This window comes from Etheostoma spectabile, chromosome 4 (assembly GCF_008692095.1).
Source record: "Etheostoma spectabile isolate EspeVRDwgs_2016 chromosome 4, UIUC_Espe_1.0, whole genome shotgun sequence".
Taxonomy (NCBI): Eukaryota; Metazoa; Chordata; class Actinopteri; order Perciformes; family Percidae; genus Etheostoma; species Etheostoma spectabile.
Genome location: NC_045736.1, coordinates 11,517,951 through 11,527,192, shown reverse-complemented (window position 1 = coordinate 11,527,192; position 9,242 = coordinate 11,517,951). Strand labels below are relative to the sequence as shown.

The following is a 9,242-nucleotide window of genomic DNA, read 5'->3' as shown; positions in this document are numbered from 1 at the left end:
GTGTGTGTGTGTGTGTGTGTGTGTGTTTGTGTGTACCTGCATAGTTCAGGTCAGTGTGGAGATTATAAATTGCCTTTAGGTGTGAGCACACTAACTTTTAAAAGCGGCAGGCGTCATCTTTTCATTGGCAAATATACAAATGTGGTTGTCATTTTAGTCATTATTCGAATTTTACCTTACGTTTTGAGTAATTAAGTTATATGTCAGCCTAACAACAACATTTCAATATTAAAGACACAAAAAAAAAAATTAATTTTGGTTTTCTGTCAGGTTCATCTGGTCTTTTGTCATTTGCTTGCGATGTTGACAGGTTAGTCAAACTTTACGCCACAACTTAATTTGCTTCACTGTTGTTTTTAAAAATAAAATTTGTATGTGCACACAAGTAAATCTACGCATGCACAGTTTTCTGTTTCCGGTTATGACTGTAAAACAATATCACTAATACAACAAATATCTCAAAGAATATATGTTTCGAGGTGCACGTTTTGCTGTTTACTGTCCCGGTCCAGGTCCAAGTCCCTATGGTCCAAGTCCTGCATAATCAAGATGTAGACATAATTTCTTTCAGGAGAACCTGGGCTTTCAGGATGTATGCTGCAGGGATGCCATATGAATGTATACATTCTTAAAAGACTATAAAGACAAAAGAAAAAACTAAACAGAAAATTGAAAACACACAGAATAATAATAGCCAAGCCTGTTGGCTTTTGAAAAGGGCTCTTCTAGGTGTTGACAATCAGGAGAAACAGAAATGTACTCTGTAACTAACAAAAATATAAAACTATTTATGTTTTTTTCCCCATAAAAAACCATATGCTTTTATCAAAAAAGTTAGTTGTTTCATCTTCAATGTATTATTGGTCTGCAATTTGACATCAGTAAGCCAAATCACACTCATTTCAGCCTCCAGGCTTCTTTCTGCTGTCTCACCAAGGCTTATGTGTTCTCCCAATACACACACACACACACACACACACACACACACACACACACACACACACACACACACACACACACACACGCACACATGCGTTGCCCTCGTATGTAAGGCCCTCCCCAAAAAGCTCTTTACAGAACATACGCGCAAGCTGATTTTTTGATTCCATGATTGATTAAAAATCTTCTGAAAGGGCTACAACTGTCAGAAGCCTTGTTGAAATGGTGGAGTTTTCTGCTTCTAAACCACAACAAAAAAAGTAAGTCTCTACGCTGTATTGATCTGGAGATATTAAATAAGACATATGAAGTACGTGTTTGTATTGTCGACGATACAATCGTCCTTGTAGGGTTAAAAAGTTGTTGCCACTGATGGCAACCAAAGCCCCAGAATTGGTTGCCAATTTCTCAAATTAGCAACTGTTGCTGTCGAGACCTAGTGAGTGTGTGTTAGACCAGTTTCTCTGCCTCATGCCTTATACACTCCTTCCCCTGTAAGAAGCTTTTGATAAGAAAAAACAGATATGGAAAATGAATGGTTAATTACTTGAAATGATGAAATTCCTGTTTTTCTTCAGCCTAAAATACTCATCACAGTTGCAATGATCTAATATAGCACAAGAAGATTTATTAATTTCAACTGATTGTTGTTTCAATAAACTTCCATTCAATTTGGACATAGCTTACATCTTTGTGAATTATCCACTGTTTACCTAGTATTTACCCATTGGCTTGTTAGTCTTTTCTGGCAATGTATTTAATCCATTTTAGTTTAGAGTATTGTTTAACACAAACAATTTGAAGGCATCACTTAAGGCTCTGGGAAAATGTGATTAACACGTTTGACTATTTTCTGAAATTTTGTTAAACAATTGATTCATTACTTAATCGAGAACATAATAGGGTGATTATTCAATGATGTAAAGGATTGTTAATTGCAGCCTTGGATTTCCATCATATCGTCCAGGTAATGCATTATGTCAGGTCTTAAAGGCTTTTTTTGTTATTTGAACCAGGCATAGCAGAGCGTGGTATTGTTCTCTCCCCACTTTTTTCAAAGGTGCCAGTCAGAGCATATGAGCCAAGTGGAACGGTGAGAATTTCTGCTACCAAAGGAGCTGTTTGTTCCTTCCACTTAAAGCCGCTCTCATAAAGTAGAATGTTGAACAATTTGCAGATTAATTATTAAAGTTACCTTTTCCAAGTGCGCTGTTTCATTCAATTTTTGCGGGACCTATTGTGATAAGTGGCAATTGAGAGAGTGGGAAAAAAATAGTATGCCTCTTCACACACAAATGAGTTGAAGAGTGAGTCTGTGTTAGCTCCGCCTTCCCACTCTGGTGGACCAACCACACGTTTGGGATAGAAAACGCCTCACTAACAGCTCGTAATACTGCAAATGCATGTGCTTTTATCAGTGGGCCATATGCTACCTCACACGGCGATACATAGTGACTTAACAGACATTTCTTTGAAAGAAAATCTTTGATATTTTTCCTTTAATCTGTCTGTTTAATCTGAAAGTAAATAATCAGCATAATCTGCAACTTTTTTTAATAATTGATAGTTTGTGCCACACAAGCACAAATGCCAAACATTCACAAATTCCAAATGTAATAATTTGCCTCACATGATATCAAACTGAATGTCTATGAGTGTTGGAGTATTGGTTGCTGGGAAATTGTAATCCACATTTTTCACAATTTTATGACATAAGGACCAGTGATGCACCAAATCCTGTTTTTTCGGGCTTCGGTCGAATACAGAATCCACTGGTTAAGATTCGGTGCATCCCTAATAAGGAAAAAACAGTTATTTAATTGATGCAGTAAATAACCATCAGGGTAATCGGTAAAGAAAGCAACCATTAGTTTCAGCCACAAAAATAATAACCAATCTGAGAAAGAACCCCAAGAAAAGACACATCTGTTCAACAGTGAACTATTTTTCCATTGAAAAATGTCACTTGATTGAATGCAAATAGCATCGTTCACAGGCAATGTGCTAATCCGGCTGTGAAAAAATTGAAATGTATTGATTTGATATTGAGCTACACAAGCTTGATTAAATATTTTCATTGCCGTATTTACAGATCAGTGAACTGTGAGATTGCATCATGAGGCCTATTCTAGTTTTATTGGAAGAGAAACTACAAAAAACCTGCAGTGTGTTTGATCAAATCTTATCATGGCAAACTCATGATATCAAATGCTTGAGATGTGAACATGTGCTGATGTTGCCGACCTGCTCAATGCCAGTGACAATTTATAATGAAAGGTCCGTGTCACACTCTGCCCTAATATATCTGTCGACAGGCACAAGCTTGATGTGGACAAGATGATGTATTGATCTTTGATGGTGAGGGCCAGTCTTGTTGGCTTAGCGTTTCATCCTTATCATACCCATAACACCTATACACATGATTACAGCTGCTTACAGATAGCTGTAATAGACTGGTGTCAGACAGGGAGAGAGCCAGGCTCTGCCCACAAAACATAATCAGCTGTCTATGTGAAGTCTGAGCACTTCTTATCAAGCAGCTTGGCTGAGCAGCACAGATCGATTGTCAAGATGCTGTAATGTCAGATTGATCCGGGTGAAGAGAGAGATAAAATCCTGTTATTTGTTCACAGTGACATCTGGTTCATGAAATTGGATATATCATAACCTCTCTAAACATAAAATGACCCTAGTATTTCTCCTCAGGCTGCTGGAGTATGGTTGAGTGAGTAATTATTTAGGCAAGCTTGTTTTCAAGACACTTTGGACAACGGGCAATTTGGTTTGACCTATAGGGATTGTCAGACTGACACCGAAACCGACAAATGCCAAACAGTGCAGTGAAACCGCAAACAAACTCAGCTTGTGTGTTTCCCCTTTCTGCCAGTGCACCAGTGCGCACGTGCGCGGGCATGCGGACGCTTGTGTTTGTGCTGAAGTGCCTCCAACCTGTGTGTGCGGTTTGTTATGAAAAGGCCACGGGACCTATCGGGAATTGTGGAAGAGCGCTTGTCAACCACCCACCACGCCATCCAATTCTGTATGTAGTTTTCGCAGATTGAAGACAGTCGGCAGTGAGGCATGAGAGAGACCATTACACACATGTCTAGCACGCTCTAGATGATGAAGAGATCCAAGAACCCATCCTCCTATGGAAACTGCCTCTGGCCAAGATGTTGCATGCAGGGAATACAGGACACAGCCAGCCTTTGCCAAGCTATGCTGACATAACATGCACATGGTGGAAGCTACCCCGAGATAGCCTTGTGTCACACTAAAGTGTTAATAATTTATTGAGATGAATAGTGTTCCTGCTACAGGAGGAAAATGCAAATGGGGTATTTTATGTAAGAGTTAATGCCCGACTAGGTGTCCATTATCAGGAACTAATGGACGACGGGAAGGCCGGGACTGTCCGACAGCGGAGGACGGTTGCCTCTGCTGGGGTCTATAAATAACCTGATAATAGACCCGCTTAAACCACGGTCACTTGCCAAAGACCATTCGTTTATTATCACACGTTTTGCATTCAAAATGTAAAGTTTTTTTAAACATTAACTTCCCTGGTACACCTGAGGGTTTGACTGATACCTGGAATAATCATTACCATCCCATAAGATTCTTCTTCAATGCCATCTTTGTTTACTACTCAAGTAAATAGGACAACCTTGTATACGACTTGGCAAATGGAGATATTTCTACTCAGATCACAGAACCCTTTGGCTCAGCCATGAGCCAAACGTCCATTGAACATTTTGCAAGCAAGATTCAGAGTCAATAACAATGCATACGGTTGACAAATATTATTTGAACAACAAGAATATAACTGAATTTTCTCCAACAAATGATGTGCCATGTGTATTGAACGTGCCTGAAGTTGAACAGTGAATGGGATGCAAGATGATCACTGAATGTGAAACAAAGTACCGTAAATTCAGAGAGAGGAAGTGGAACATACTTTTTGCAGCTTGCAGCTTATTTCTCTCTTGTACATTTAAATATTTGGTGTACTATATGCAATTATTGTTGAAAATGTCTGCAAGTTGTAGACTTGCTACAGTTACTGCTTGCAGCTATCTGGAGATGGCAACATTCAAACATATAAACATTTTTTATAGCTTTTTAGGGACAGTGTTGAGAAGAAAAGGAAATACCCGCTGGGTTTTACGTACTTTTCTGGTGAGGGTAAATGGCAGACCCTGTGTAAGAGAACAGCAGCAATGAAGCAGTAAGGGGAATTCGGACTGCCCAGGAGTGTTAGGTAGTCATATAACATGTCTGTTTGATCAATCTGACCAATACTGTGTCAGCTGCTTTAGCAGAGGAAACATCTGTCATGTGGGGGAATCCTGAAGTTTCTCACGATTCAGTGTGATTTGATACAATCAAAAGTTGATTCTTCATGGATCTGGATGCACGATCATTTTCATTTTTTGTTCTTACCCGTTGATAGTAATTAGACTAACGTCATCAGTATTCATGAAGAAAAAGTAGGGATTAATTACAATTGATTGATTGTAATAACAAACATACCGTTCTCTACATATACCTACATGTACCTGCCCGTCACTAAACTGTAGAACATGGGGACAGAGCAGTTAATAGTTTGTGATATCACTCACGGCAGTCTGTTATCATCAGGTCTCACCAAACTTTTTGAGAGGCAGCCAAAACTAAGAGACAATTATATGTAAATCTTTCCAAAATTAAAAACCTCTGCAGTTTGCTGGATGCACATCTTGGTTGAGCTGGTATTAAAAAGCCATTACGACAAAATATATTTCTTGGAAGAATGAGCAGTTACAACAATCATGGTTTATTTATCAGTTTTAAAAGCTGAACCAATCTTACAGTTAAGTAAATATTAACCAGGGAGTATTTCAAATTCCACATAAAAAATGCATTTAACCTCAGAATGGATACATGACTTTACAATACCCTTACCAAAAAAATCAGTTATGTTCCATCTTCACTGTCACATTTTCTACAAAGGTGTTATCACAACAACAGTATGCCAACTGGCATTAGACTAGTACGACATTTCTCTATTCAGTGAGAGAAATTAGTTTTTTATTCTGACAAAATTGTGAGCCTTGAATAGACAAAGTGAGTGCAGCTGTCGTCTTTGTACAGAACCAACTTATTTTCCAACAAGCTGTTTCCTTGTCATCACTCGCTGCTTTTCTCACTGTCTCAACCACGATGACTGTTGCGGCTCAGCTGTCACTCCGTGAGACGCTGTGTTGCGCTACGTCATGTATGTAGATGTACCCGATTGGACAAGATGTTGCAACAGAGTCCAGCTGGCTGTCGACAGCTCCGTCTCAGTGTGATAGAACAGCTGTAGGCTCGCTCTGGCCTCGTCTTTAATTAAGAAAAATTGCAACATCAACTTTCTAGAGAGTAAGAACAGAAGGAGCGGTATGTGATTGGAGTCAACTGTAGCTATGTTTCCAGCCACACGTTTTCATCCGAATTAAGTGATATCGAATGAAAAATGACTTATGGAAACAGTAAAAGTCAATGGAATTTCATGAATATCGACTCAAAGGAAATACGTTCAGTCTCATCGGATTTGATCTTGATCGATACACGGCTTATGCGATAAACGCTGATGGAATTGTTACTTGCCGAATAAATAACGAAATGCGATTAAGTTTTAGGTCATTTTATGGTTAAAACCCACCCCAAAACAAAGGGTTAGGGCCCCAACATGGCGGGTGTTAGGGTTAGGGCCCAACACCCGCCATATTTGGCGGGTGTCAACAAAGACAGATGTAAGTGGACGAACGAGGAGACAAGAGACTTTTTGAATTTAATTTATCAGGAACTTGCGAAGGAAATTGCCGACAAAGGTCAGGACAAGCCGTGGGATGTCCTCCAGAGTAAATGGAAGGCACTCAAACAGCGAGACATGTCTTCTATAAGAGTTGTCTTGCAGCGGACGGAAAATAAAAGGCAAGTTGCATCGGTATCATCATAGCGATGTGTTGATAGCGTTGTGGTTTTGGTATAATAGCTTGATATGTTGCTATCAGCTGGCACATAAGCACAACGTACAATATTGAACATGTGTTGGTAGACGGCGCGATCATTTTGAACTTTGTTCGCAAATGTTTGCTTGAATGTTATGCGATTCAGTGCGAAAATGAATGGAAACACCTTAAAATGTCCAAAATCCATTCGATATACCAATTTGATCGCAAAACAGCATGTGATTTCATTACCACAGGTTTTTATTTGCTTAAAAGCCGTTGGATGGAAATACATTTTCATCAGCTTTCATCCCATGAGTTTTTTTCTAACCGAACTTCAGATAATTCAACTGACAAGTGGATGGAAACTTAGCTTGTGAGAAACTAAAGCTTTTATGCACTGTATTGCTGGATTGGTTGGGTCCAATTGTAAAATAGCAACTACATAACTTGCAATTAATTTGTTATTTTTATATTTAAGTAAGGAACAAACAAGAATGGGTGCATTGTTGTCAGTATGATATATCCAATGTTCTTTCATTGTATAGTTGTTGACAAACTTCACTCTGATCATTGGGGGGCCATGCAACTCTTGCCTAAAGCAGTGTATCTATGTAGATTAAACGTATAGGCAAACACTTAAAGGGAAACAAGTCAGCGATGGTTTGTACAAAAAGAGGATCCATTAACCAAAAATGTGTCGATCTGGTTCTACAAAGACTAAAAATGCAGTTCTATGGTATGTTTCATTGTTAATAAATGCTTATTAGATTTCTAATTAGTAATAATGATTTATTTCTCTACAAATACAAGTTAAATATTTTTCAAGCATTACACGTTGCTCTTGTGTATAAGGAGACTATCAGGCACACAGGAAAATTGACCCACAAATACACAATCCGGGTATGTAGAATTCAGTGATTTATTAGCAAGCTAATAAATCAAGGCAATAGTGTCCAATAATCAGCTAGCAAAAGAAAATCCAGGAAAACAGGCAATGGTCAAAATCCAATTGAAACAACAGGAACTCAGGATAACAGGACACAGGGAAAAACACTTGAAGGCTGAACACAGGGAAGCAGACAATCTCGCACTGGGGTAAAGGGAAGACTGGACTTAATACACAAGACAGGGGAGACGATGAGAAACACACACCAATGATGAGTTGTGTAGATGTAATTCTCATGTGTACAATGACCTGACAACTCTTATCTTTACTGTAGACAGGAAGCAGTGCTTGACAGTTCAGTTATTGTGTGGTTGGTCTATTTTGATGACTTTTCATTAATGGGATTGTTCCGGGGCCGCCGGATGTCCCGCCGGATGTCCCGCCGGATGTCCCGCCTGATGTCTCATTGGATATCCCGCTGGATGTCCCGCCAGATGTCTCACCGGATGTCCCGCCGGATGTCCCGTCAGATGTCTCACCGGATGTCCCGCCGAATGTCTCACTGAATGTCCTGCTGGATGTCCCGCCAGATATCCCGCCAGATTTCCCACTGGATGTCCCGCCGGATGTCCCGCATCCCTCGCTTTCTTTGTTTTGCCATTCTAAACGGCGGTTGGTTTTGAAAAAGTCCTCCTAGCTAGAACCAACAATGAAATTATATTAATCCAATTTTTTTTAAATTAAAATTCTCATCACACACTTGAGTGCCATTTAAATTTCCCAGCTTGCCTCCCTATTTGCACATGTTCCACCAAAACACGTTCTTCCCGTGGCTATTTTACAGAGGCACTGTTGCTGAATCCAGCGCCCAAGATGATTGTGATTGGTCTAAAGAAATGTCAATAAACCAGAGCATTTTTTTTACCCATCCCAGAATGTTGGAAAAGCCAATCACCCTGGCAAAAATATGTATTTTAGCTCTATAGTGGAGACATGAACCCCAAGGCTTTGCTCCAAATGAATATTTGTAATATGGAAAAACAAAATAAAACAGGGTCCAGGTTGCAACTGACCTGTGATGTGGTTTGTTTGAATTTTCATGTATTGATCATGTAACCAAATGTACATAAACTGATTGTTCATATTGGACATACTGTAGATTATATCATAACTATAACAAGTAAATAGAAAGCATTTCTTGATTATATACTGTATGCCCACATACTTCTTCTTTTAAGACTAATCACATTATTTTCATATTATTTTATTATTTCATATTCCAAAGCACATAGAAAGCTGCACATAGAAAGCTGACACCAGCTAAAGTAATTCTTATTCTAATGATGAAAATCACCATATTGCTGAGCATCAGCATGCAGTCAAGAACCAAGGTAAACACAAGCTTTACTTTTTGAAGGTGTTTCATTAGAAGAAAGATG

General features: G+C 39.0%; 1 protein-coding gene and 1 long non-coding RNA gene across 2 annotated transcripts in view; both read left to right on the top strand.

The window, feature by feature from the left end:
* Nucleotides 1–5,747, top strand: part of LOC116687587 (uncharacterized) — a 16,972-nt gene extending 11,225 nt beyond the window's left edge. The window contains exon 3 of the long non-coding RNA XR_004331593.1: nucleotides 5,737–5,747. This is a non-coding gene — a long non-coding RNA (uncharacterized LOC116687587). The remainder of the gene's footprint in view (nucleotides 1–5,736) is intronic.
* Nucleotides 1–9,242, top strand: part of grm4 (glutamate receptor, metabotropic 4) — a 206,522-nt gene that overhangs the window by 54,067 nt on the left and 143,213 nt on the right. The gene's annotated exons all lie outside the window — the stretch shown is intronic.